Source organism: the organism of the source record quoted next, unplaced genomic scaffold (assembly GCF_019419815.1).
Source record: "Pyrus x bretschneideri cultivar Hongxiangsu unplaced genomic scaffold, Pyrus_bretschneideri_v1 Contig37, whole genome shotgun sequence".
Classification (NCBI taxonomy): domain Eukaryota; kingdom Viridiplantae; phylum Streptophyta; class Magnoliopsida; order Rosales; family Rosaceae; genus Pyrus; species Pyrus x bretschneideri.
In genome coordinates this window covers 1685598-1696337 of record NW_025999690.1, presented here as the reverse complement: position 1 = coordinate 1696337, position 10740 = coordinate 1685598, and positions in this window count along the sequence as shown.

Below are 10740 nucleotides of genomic sequence, written 5' to 3'. Positions count from 1 at the left end.
CGTGCCATGTTTTTGTATATATTGAGTGAAATAATAACATAATCTCATCGTGTTCTGAATATACTTAAATACTAGTGATAAATTTGCTAAAAAAATAATGAAAGATGAATTTGTGGTCTGCAATGCTTTGTACAATTATGCCTAATAGGATACACGTAGGTGGGTTGGTTTATACCAACCATACGTTAGATGCTTGGATGAGAAAATGATGTGACCTAAATTCCATTTAATTGTCATGGAAGGGAACTCAACTACCATGCAATAGCTTCATTTTCATTATTTAGAGCATCTCCACCACTGTGAAATTACCTTTGTAATTGGATTGAATTGCCCTCAAATCTAAAAAATTTGCTCCAACAGTTGCAAAAGAAGGTGACAATTGGTAGGAGGGCAGGTGGCATGGTAGCTGAACTGCCAATTATTGCAAAGGCAGGCGCCACAAACTTTCACCAGCAGATAACCGTGGGTCCCCTTCGTGGTGAAGACATGAGTCAAATAGCTATTTCTTGGTGAATTCATACCATTGGATTTTCATTGATCCATTAATCTAGACCGTTGGTTTTTCAACAGGAGAAAAATTGTCCTTTTGTATTTAACTGCCATGTGGCAGATTCCTAACCTTTAAACGGTTTTAATTTTAAAAATCAACCACTAAGATTATTCTAACTGTAAAAATTCAAAGAATTAGAAAAAATTCCAAAAAATACCCAAATTTTTTTCTATAAATACCCAAACACATATTAAAAACACAAATAAAAATTAAATTAAAAAATATATTTATGAATAGTAACTGCCCTTGCCCTTGCCCTTCCTCCTTCCAAATTGGTGGACTTGCATAAAAGTAATTACCATTGAGATTGAAAAGTAAGGGCAAAGGGCAATGCCTTTGCCCTCCAATTGTCATTGCCTTCCACCAACTAGTGGAGATGCTCTAAGAGGAGAAGAGCAAGAAAGAGTCGAATTCTAATAATTGGTATGGATTGTTCATGAGGAAAAAAACTTACATGAAATGAGATGTATATTTTTTTTTATTATCTTCCTCTCTCGCGTAACCGACACTTTTTCCATATGTACATATCAACATTAGAAGTGGGCATCAAACTATTCGAACTGCTCCAATTCAAATCGAAGTGGTTAGTTTTGTCGGTTTTGATGATTAGATATTCAAATGGTCTCAAAACTAAACTGAACCGTTGGTCTGGTTTGCACATGGTGTTGGTCCCCTATAAATAAAACTAAATAATACCTTTCTCATTTTATTCATCTTTATATGTCATTTTTTATTTGTAAAATTAGAATTGAGATGGTTTGGTTTGGTTTGGATTTACCCTTGTTTTTGTTAAAATTGAACCATATTGTTGTTGGAAATGTGCCCTAAAACCAATCATATGATGATATTTTATGGACATTTCACATGTTAAACTAATCTAGTTTAATATTAAGGGCAAACATTATTGTTTGAGCCGTCTCATATAAATGTTATATGCTTAAACGATAAGTCCAAGGAATATGTGATTGGAAGAATGCGATCCAAAGAAGTTAGATTCATGAGACCATTCTTTCGTTGACACATCCTAAACGTTCCTGATCATAGGATTGTCAATTGGGCATTGATAGTCCGTTAAGATCAGTACGTGCTATGTCTTCTCTCAGGGAGAGTGACTAGTCTCGAGTCATTGGTGTGTGTGACATCAAGACAAGTACGTAGGTGCTCAATAGAGAATGAGTTCACTGAACACAATCAACGAAGAGTTCTCATATTCATGTCACATGAGAACTCATGGTTGGTATAATGCAAATTAGTCTTTTGACCTGAGGCATCACAGTTGTCTTGTGGTTAGGTCCTTAATCTTTGATTATGTCAAAGTCACTCCATCAGGAGGGTGTCCATGGCATCGTTGGGGTTAAGCCACTTAGCCATGGAGGCAAGTGAATGCGCAACAAGGGATCTCTAACCTTCAAACTGTTTGAGGGAGAATACTCTATGATATGATTAAGAATCTTTGGCCAAAGTATGAATGAGATTTAGGAATGTGTTCCAAATCACATTCAAGGTAATCATATAAGCACAAGACTCACATTGGATAGTAGACATGAATAAACTATCAAACCAAACAATGTGGTCAAGAGTATTGTATTAGAGAAAGACCGTATTGCATTTGTAATCCTAAAACTGAATAGGTTCTCCACCTCTTCTGATTAGCTTGGGTAACCATGACATGCTGCTAGGCGTCAACCATGGATTGTGGAAGCCCTAAAAGTGTATTATCACTAACGGGAGAATTGAAAGTAAGTTTCAATTCACAATCGATTAGAAAGAGTTTTAATCGCCCACTGCCTCGCTAAAAGGAACCTAATGGATCGTTCACCGAGTAAGGTAGAGTTTGAAGAAACAACGGAGATGAGTAAGAATAATTAAATGGTTTAATTGTTTATCTAAGGCTAGGATTAATTAATATGTTAATTAATCAAACGAATAAGTTCGTTAAAGACCTCGGGTTAGTTTTGGGCCGCAAGGCCCAATGAGATTTGAATGTCAAGCCCATTAACTCAAGTTGTATGACAACTTGAATAAACAAAGGGCTTGAAAGCCCAATAAACCCTATAGGCTTGCCATGTTAGAAGAATAGGGCTTTTGGTCCATTAGGTCACTTATTTGAAGGGACTATATAAAGGACTTTATAGCCTAAAATTTACATATGGTAATTTTTGGGGAAAGGATGAGAACACAAGCTCTCCTTTCTCTCTAAAATTTAGGCCAACCTTGGAGGGATCATCTAGCAATCAAACTCCTCCAAGGTCACTCATTTCTTCTTCATTATGCCTTGGTGATGAATAATTAGAGGTTCTCAATTTTGGGAACTTGGAGAAACCTTTTCATCCATCCAAATCCATGGATCTAAGATGCAAGGAATGAAGGCCCTCTCTTTGGGTGATTAGCCTTTGCTTATGCAAAGAGGAATCTACAAAGGTATTGATTTCTCAACTCACTTTGTTTTGAGTTGAGTCTTGGTTCACCTATCTACTAGGCTTTGAATTTCATGGGTAAATGTTTTGTTTTTAAGTGCATACAAGCATGATTCCGCCTTTAATTGTTAATTGCATGCTATTGATGTTGCTTAAATGAACATGTTTTTCACAAATCTTCCTTCAATTGTTCCGTTATATGTATAGTAATTGACAATCTCAAACAATCATGTTAAATCCTTGGATTCCCTTTTAAAAAATGCACAATGGTCCCTAAGGGGAGGCTGAAATGCCTCTGTGAATATTCCCGACCCCCGGAAGGCTGGACTGCCGTGACGAAGCCACCAGTTGATCCCCTTTTAAAACAAAAATAAAATGCAAAAATCCGTTGTAAACAATTATGTTGGTTTTAGATTAAACATGAATGATTAAGATCAGCTTCAACATTTCCATTTATATCTTTTATTGATGGCATGATTGTGTGACAAAGTTTACAAATTCTATTTTACTTTTTTCAATATCAATTTTTCTTTTTTGAACAAATGATAATCTACACTAAGTAAGAGGGGGTAGATTTAGCCTCACAATGGGCTACCAATAATATGAATCAAATTTGCCTTTTGCAAGAATTGAACCTAAGACCTCTCACTTTCAAGTGAATGTGAATACTACTAAACTATAATACAAAGTGGCTTTTGTTAGATTAGACCATTTTCAGATAAGCAATCACAAATGCAACATATAACAGTAACAAATGACATACCATTTATTCCAATCGAGATATCAAAGATGACACGCTCTGATCCCAGTGTCCAAAGGACAACGGGATGGCCACGTGCTGGTTGACACCTGAGGGTGACGCAAGCCATTTTATATGCATATGCTGAGAACATGTAAAACATGCATATAAATTTCGCGCATAACAACGCAATATAGTAATCAAGTACAAACCTTAATAAAATATAATATTCAACTGTCAACAATGTAAAAGTGATAATGCATGACATGTTTAGAGCACAACTAATTAGCAGTACAAGCGGAAGGAATAATAGAAAGCGTTATTACAAGAGATGTCCTACGCAGAGAGGAGGACACAAATTCAATGATATGGGAATGCCTTGTAGCACGGGTCGTATGCCTCGTTCCTAGGTCTTGAAGGGGCGCAAAACAAAACATGAGTGGACCAAATTATTATATATATAATACTAAAGTAATTATTCTTCAACGTACTAACCCGCAATTTGGAAAATTCATATAGCATAATAAGTAATAGGTTTTCCGAAAGCCTTAGCATGCCATAAAACCTTTCATAAAACACATGTCTTATAAAGTGTGCTTAGTAGTGGTATCACAATCGCCCAAAGGCCCTACATCGCTTGACTAAAGCCATACATAAATATCATTCGCATGTAGGCACATAGTATGGATAACCACTAAGTAAGCACATAAAATCATGAACATAATCTTTCCAAAATATATCTCATCGAAGCTCAATAGCTCAAACATCATACATAAATCCATGTTCATAAATATCTCAGTAAATGTAAAATCAATAAAGCATGATATTTCATAAAGTGTAAATCGGATTTACTCATAAACGTTTCATAAAACGTAGTCATAAAATCATGCTTTCATGTATGCATTTCTAATAATTAAATCATGCATTTTGGAGGGGGTCCACTCACAGATACTCCACCGTCGTCCAAGACGGCGCCTGCAACAACACGTGGGGGAACCCAATGTCCCCATTAGGTTTTTCGACATCCTGAATCCGTTTGTGACGTCCATATTCCCAAATTTAATCGTTTTAGTAGAGTTTTATTAATTGGTCCTTTTATGTGCTTAGGTGCGATTGTTAGCAACATTTTCATCCTCCCTAGTTCGAACGGCTATTCGGTTCGAGTTCTACAAGCTTTGCCCAGATTTCAGCCGACCCACGAACTGAAACCGGATCGACCCAAGCCACAACCCTAAAACCCGATCCAAACCTGGCTACCCGGCCCAAACTCAATAATTGGCCCAGCCCACCAACCTAAAACCCAGATCTAACCTGACCCAAACCAATTACCAGATTCCTTAGTCCGTGCATGGGCGTCGTCGTGAACGGTGACGAAGGTGCGTGTGCTCTACGCACTGGCCATGGCAAGCGCCCACGCGTTCGTGGCGATAAGTACATTAAGAATAAACTAAGAAAATTAGAAATACGTGTTTCGACGAGAAGGTCAACAAAAGTCAACATCTATGCCTTAAGGGCTTACAAATTTTGGACGGGGAATCACAAAAGATGACATGAAAAAGAAGGTTAAGCTGACATGAACAAATTGATGTCAAATTTGAAGCTGCCTTCAAATTTGATTTTTACTATTTCCAAAGGCATTCCACTTGTACTTTATCTTCAATTCTAGCATATTTAAGTATTATTTTATTATTTTTACACGAAAAAAAATAAAAAATAAATCCAACTTTTATTATTTTTGTTTTAAAAAAACATAAATAAAGCAATAAATTTTGGCATATCAGGTGGAAGGAAAATATTGACAACATGTCAAATTGCCGAGTTAACTATCAAATTGAAATTTGATGTTTTGAATTTGACGTCTCCTTTGGAGATACTTTTAGATGTTAGATTAGCCGCCGACAAGATTAAAACTCACGCTTTCATACAAAGAGTCAACTCCTTTCTACTACTGTGATAAATGACCACTTGCGAAAACAAAATCTAAATTGAAAAACCTAAACTAGTCAACATAATAGATGATGAAACACCCACTAAAAAAATCCATGATTTTTCTAATTTTACTTACCAAAAAAAAATCCAAATAAAAAGTAAATTACGAAAATCTCCCCGTTCTTCTGCTGTATGCCTTCTTCAACAAAGTTTCACGTCCAGGAAACCGTTTCGAATTCTCAACCATCCAACCCTCATTGCCACCCTCTTTGTCTCTCCTTAACCTAACCCCATTTCCAAAACTACCCACACTATTTTCCAAAATTCCCAACCTCTCATCCCTTTTCATTTTCTGTCTCACCCTCACCAGCCTTTCCATCCACTTCTCTCCACTCCCCAAAAGCCTCCCCCACATTTTTCTCCTTTTCTACCATCTCTCTCCTCTCATCGCTCTCATCCTCCCTTTTCACTCCTTGGAATTCCCCCCTTTTAACGTCCCCAAAATCTTGAAATTCACTCTGCTCCAATCAATTTTGTCCCTATTATCCCAACCGAACCTCTTGCTAATATCCAGCATCTCTAAAACTTCGTCGGCGCTGATAGAAATCTTCCAATTTCCGTTCAGGACTTTCTCCACTAGCTCCTACTCAATTTGATCCCGGTAAACGGCGTCATTAAGGACCTGGTCAACAAGCTTCAGCCAATCTTCGAAGTCGCGAACGCGGAGATTTTTGTTGACCTATTTGAGGTAGGATGAGGGGAGGGTGCCCATCATCTTTCCTTTGTGTTTGCTGGGCGTGGCGACGATGTTAAGGTGGATAGGACAGTGATTTTGGGATTTTATGGGTTTGAAGTGCAGGAAAGGCAAAAATGTGTGTGAAAGTGGTAGGTTTGACGGTCAAGTGTGGAGACAGAAGAAAGTGCTAAGAGTAGTCGTGGATGGTGGTGGAAAATGATGAGGTAGAGAAGACAAAGTGTGAACAACGTACAGAAGTGTGAGTGTGCCTTTTGATCCCAACTAAACCAAAGTATTTTTAATGAGTAATAAAGTTACCAATTCACCCTTCGTCATAGAATGGTTAAAATTAATGCGGTGTCGTATCAAAACACGGAAAATAAAAGATTAATTAGATTTGGAGGTTGGAGGCCCCTCCAAAAATTCGAAACTTCTTATGAAAAGGAATTAAGGGTGTTATTGCTATGCAGTTGAACCTTTTTAAACAAAGGTGTGCTACGGCTTCCTTTTGTCTAATTTGCAATGAGTGCGAGGAATCTATAGAACATCTTCATTTTTTTTTTTTTTAATCTTTGGGTTGATTTGGTATGGTTCGATGGCCCCATGATTACAAAGTTGATAAGAATTATATTACTAATTTTAATGCTTGGCTCTTTAAAATGTTTAAGGAGAATTTTGGGGATAAGATGGAGATGGCAAGAATTCAAACATTATTGGCCTTCACGTGTTGGCACATCTGGAAAACTTGATGTAAGTTTATTTTTAACCTTAAACCTCATTCTCCTATGCAAACTGTTAGGGTATTCAATGTGCTTATGCTATGTTCATGAAGGCAAAGGAAGAGAACACAATCTAGCGAGATGCAAGGCTTATTGTTCAGCAAGACAATCTTTGGTCTCCACCCCTTCCTAAATGGTAAAAATTAATGTTGATGCGACTTGGAAAGTGGGGGCTTCAAAAAGTTATGTGGGTGTTGTCATGAAAGACTAGAGGAAAAAATGTTTAAAGATTAGAAGAAAGGAAGTACATACCTCTAGTGCAGCAGTTGCCGAGGCTTTGGCGGTCCTAGAAGGGTGTCATTTGGCTCAACAAAGCAACTATTCTCAAATTATGGTAGAATCTGATTGCAAGCAAATTATTTATTATTTAAATAGTGGTGCTGAAAATTGCAACTGAAAGATATACCTTATTTGAAATCGCATAGGGAAATTGAGGTGTCTCTATCTCAACTGTGTGTGGTTCTGGGTGTCAAGATTGGGGAATGAAGGGGCGAACTTTGTCGCTAGATTTCGTGGAGCGGAGATGAACGATTCTGTCTGGGTCATCAAACCCTCATCTTCGTTGGTGAGAATTTTCAACAAAGATGGATTACCATGTCCTCATTCTTAGTCAGGGCTATTGAGGGATGGGGAAAACGTGGTAGCCGTGTTTGGTAGCGTCTTTTATATTCCCCTTCTCGCTTATTTGTGTTTTATTGGTCAGGTGTTTCTAGCTTTCTTTGTTTGTGGTGGTTGTTGCCTTGGAATGAATTTTCTTTTTCTCTAAAATAATAATAATAATCTTAAAATGTTTGGGGAGCAATATCGAAGCTTACATGAGTTGTTTACCAATTATAAGTCAATTTTTTGTCTGAAACTAGTACTGTACCCTATACCATGCTTAAATTATCCATATTTAATTTGACAAAAACAATTATCCATGTTTAAGTCTTAAACTTATCTAATTATAAAATTCAGTGTCTCAAATAATACTATAAATTTTGATGAACGCATGAGAATGTATGCTTGAATTTTTACTCTCTCTTTAGGGCTAGCTTTGAAAATTTAAGGGTGCTAGGCGAGGTTTTGAAGTGAGGCCCTAAAGTTCTTTGATCCCTAATTCTAGGGCTGGGCATGGGTCGGGCCCAATTTTGAAGGGATCGAACCAGACCTGGGTTTAAAAGAAATGGGTCGGGCCAAGCCGGGGACAACATTTTCTAATATAGGAACCAGACTTAACCCGACCCAATTCGGGTCGGGTCCACAAGTCCTTTGGTTTTTTTTTTTTTGAAAAAAAAACCTAAAATTTGCACAGATTCACTACCAGTGCAGTCTGCAGATTTTACAGTTTGCACAAATTCACTCCCTGCACAGATTCACATCCAATCTAAACATTACAAAGTCTAACATCTAAGTCCATAGATTAACAATACATCCAAAATAGCAACATTACATTGTCCAACATCGTTTGATACATCAAATCCTAGACATTCAAAATAACATCTGAGAGACATCTAAAGATCAAATCAATATACAAAATATTCAAGAGTCTGAGAGACAAGAACAATGTAATTAGCTTCATTCTTCAAAACTCAATACAATCATAGTAATCATACCTTACTCAACACAACATGACATCATATTATCATAAAGTACAAAGTTAACTTCCGTCAGTAAGTCTGATCTGAAAGGAAAGCCATAACTAATCAATTGTTGACTTGCACAACAGTGGAAACCACCACCGTTGATCTTAGTTAAAGTTAATCAAGATAGCATCAAGTACTTACATCTGTTGGGTTCCAAAGAAGAAGACTAGTACTTTCTTCTAATCAGCAAAGTAGCCATACTTCTCTGGTTCAGTTACCTGCAGCCAGAAAAACCAACTTGATAATCACTTACACTAAACATAAAAAGAGACAATTTTCTACATTCACCGTTGGGAATCACGAAAAGCAAGTCTAGTAACGAAAGCATGTGAAGAATAAACAATCAATGCAGTGGCTACACTTTCATAGCCATTGTGTACGAGAATCACAAGTAAATACGATTAAGGGAGCTTCAACCCCCTAATAGGAAATAAATAAACTTTCTTTCCCAATCTAACCGTTTCCACATGCATTGAAAAAGAACACGAGAATCCTAATTTCGAAAGGATAATACAGAAATCTAAAGCACCTATGCATTTCCACTTTCATTTAACACTTCCAAATACCAAGATTAAAGTAAGATAACAAAATCCCAAACAACAGAAATTGCAAAGACGAAATATTTACTCAATGAAATTAACCAAAGAAAGAAATTCAAAATTTCAGATCCAGAACACCAAACCAACACAGTAACAAACTAACTAAGCTTGTAGAAAAGCACAAAAACCCTAATTAGAGCATATTCCTCAATTGGGTAGCCGTCTTCACTCGGCATATAGCCTAAATAAACAGATAACCGGTCAAGTAAAAGAAGCAAGTAGCTCTTAAATGTTGTTTATTCACCCTGGAAAATTTCCATATAGGAGCTAATAATGTAAAAGTAAGAACCACAAGAAACTAAATAGGTATATAGCTCGACTTGCATTGATTATAGCCATTTGCCCCTCCCTCCCATAACCCCAACACCCACGAAAATAAAGTCCCAATACGCAATTGGAGGGCAAATTAACCCAGTAAAATCAACACCCAAGAAAATTCTCGATATTCATCAATCTACAAATTCTAATTTAAAAACTCTAAAGTCCCTACACCGTAAATTCACATTAATAACAAAACCCTAATTCAAAATTACCTAAATTTTAGAGGGATGATGGTTGGTAGTAGTGTCCTCGACGGCGGTGATAGGATAATGGCTGGTAGTAGTATCTTCGACGGTGGTGATGGGATGATGGCTGGTAGTAGTGTCCTCAACGGCGGTGATAGGGTGATGGTGGTCGGTGGCGGTAGTGTTGTCAAAGAGGAGAGAATCGAGGTTCTAGGACTTGGGTTATCTGGGTCTTGGGATGTCGTCGAGGAGGATGGCTGGATGGGTGGTGCCATCGTGTTGGTCGTAGTGGCGATGATGGGCTAGGTTCTTTAGGATGTCGTCGGAGTCGAGGGAGTTGAGGGAGTGATGGATGGTGGAAAGGTGGGAGTGAGGCTGATTCTGGAAACCTGGACTCGGGATGATTAGGGTAGAAACTAATGGTTCATATTGGATGATAGGTTATTATTCAATCTCGACCGTTCATTATAATTAGAAACAGGTCGATCCAGGGCCCTATTTTTCTAGGGTTTAGGACTTGGCCCGCCCTATAAATGACACAGGCCTGCCCTGCCCCATTTATTTTCCAAAACATTTGGAAGCGGCCCATACCTAACTTAGGTTACTTGCCCAACCCACAATTGCTTTACCCGTTTGCCACCCTTACCCGATTCTTTATACATTGATGAACGGATCAGAGTTGGAAGGTGAGATTGATGAGGCAATGCTCGGTAGTGGAAGAGGAATTGGATGGATCATGTGGAACAATAGAGCCGAAGACTACATTAGAAGTTTCCAGATTATGTTGTGTAGCTTGTGAACCATATCTATTGATTGACTCATTTTGTGTTTATTTTGTTTTTGGCCCATGTTTTGTTTGT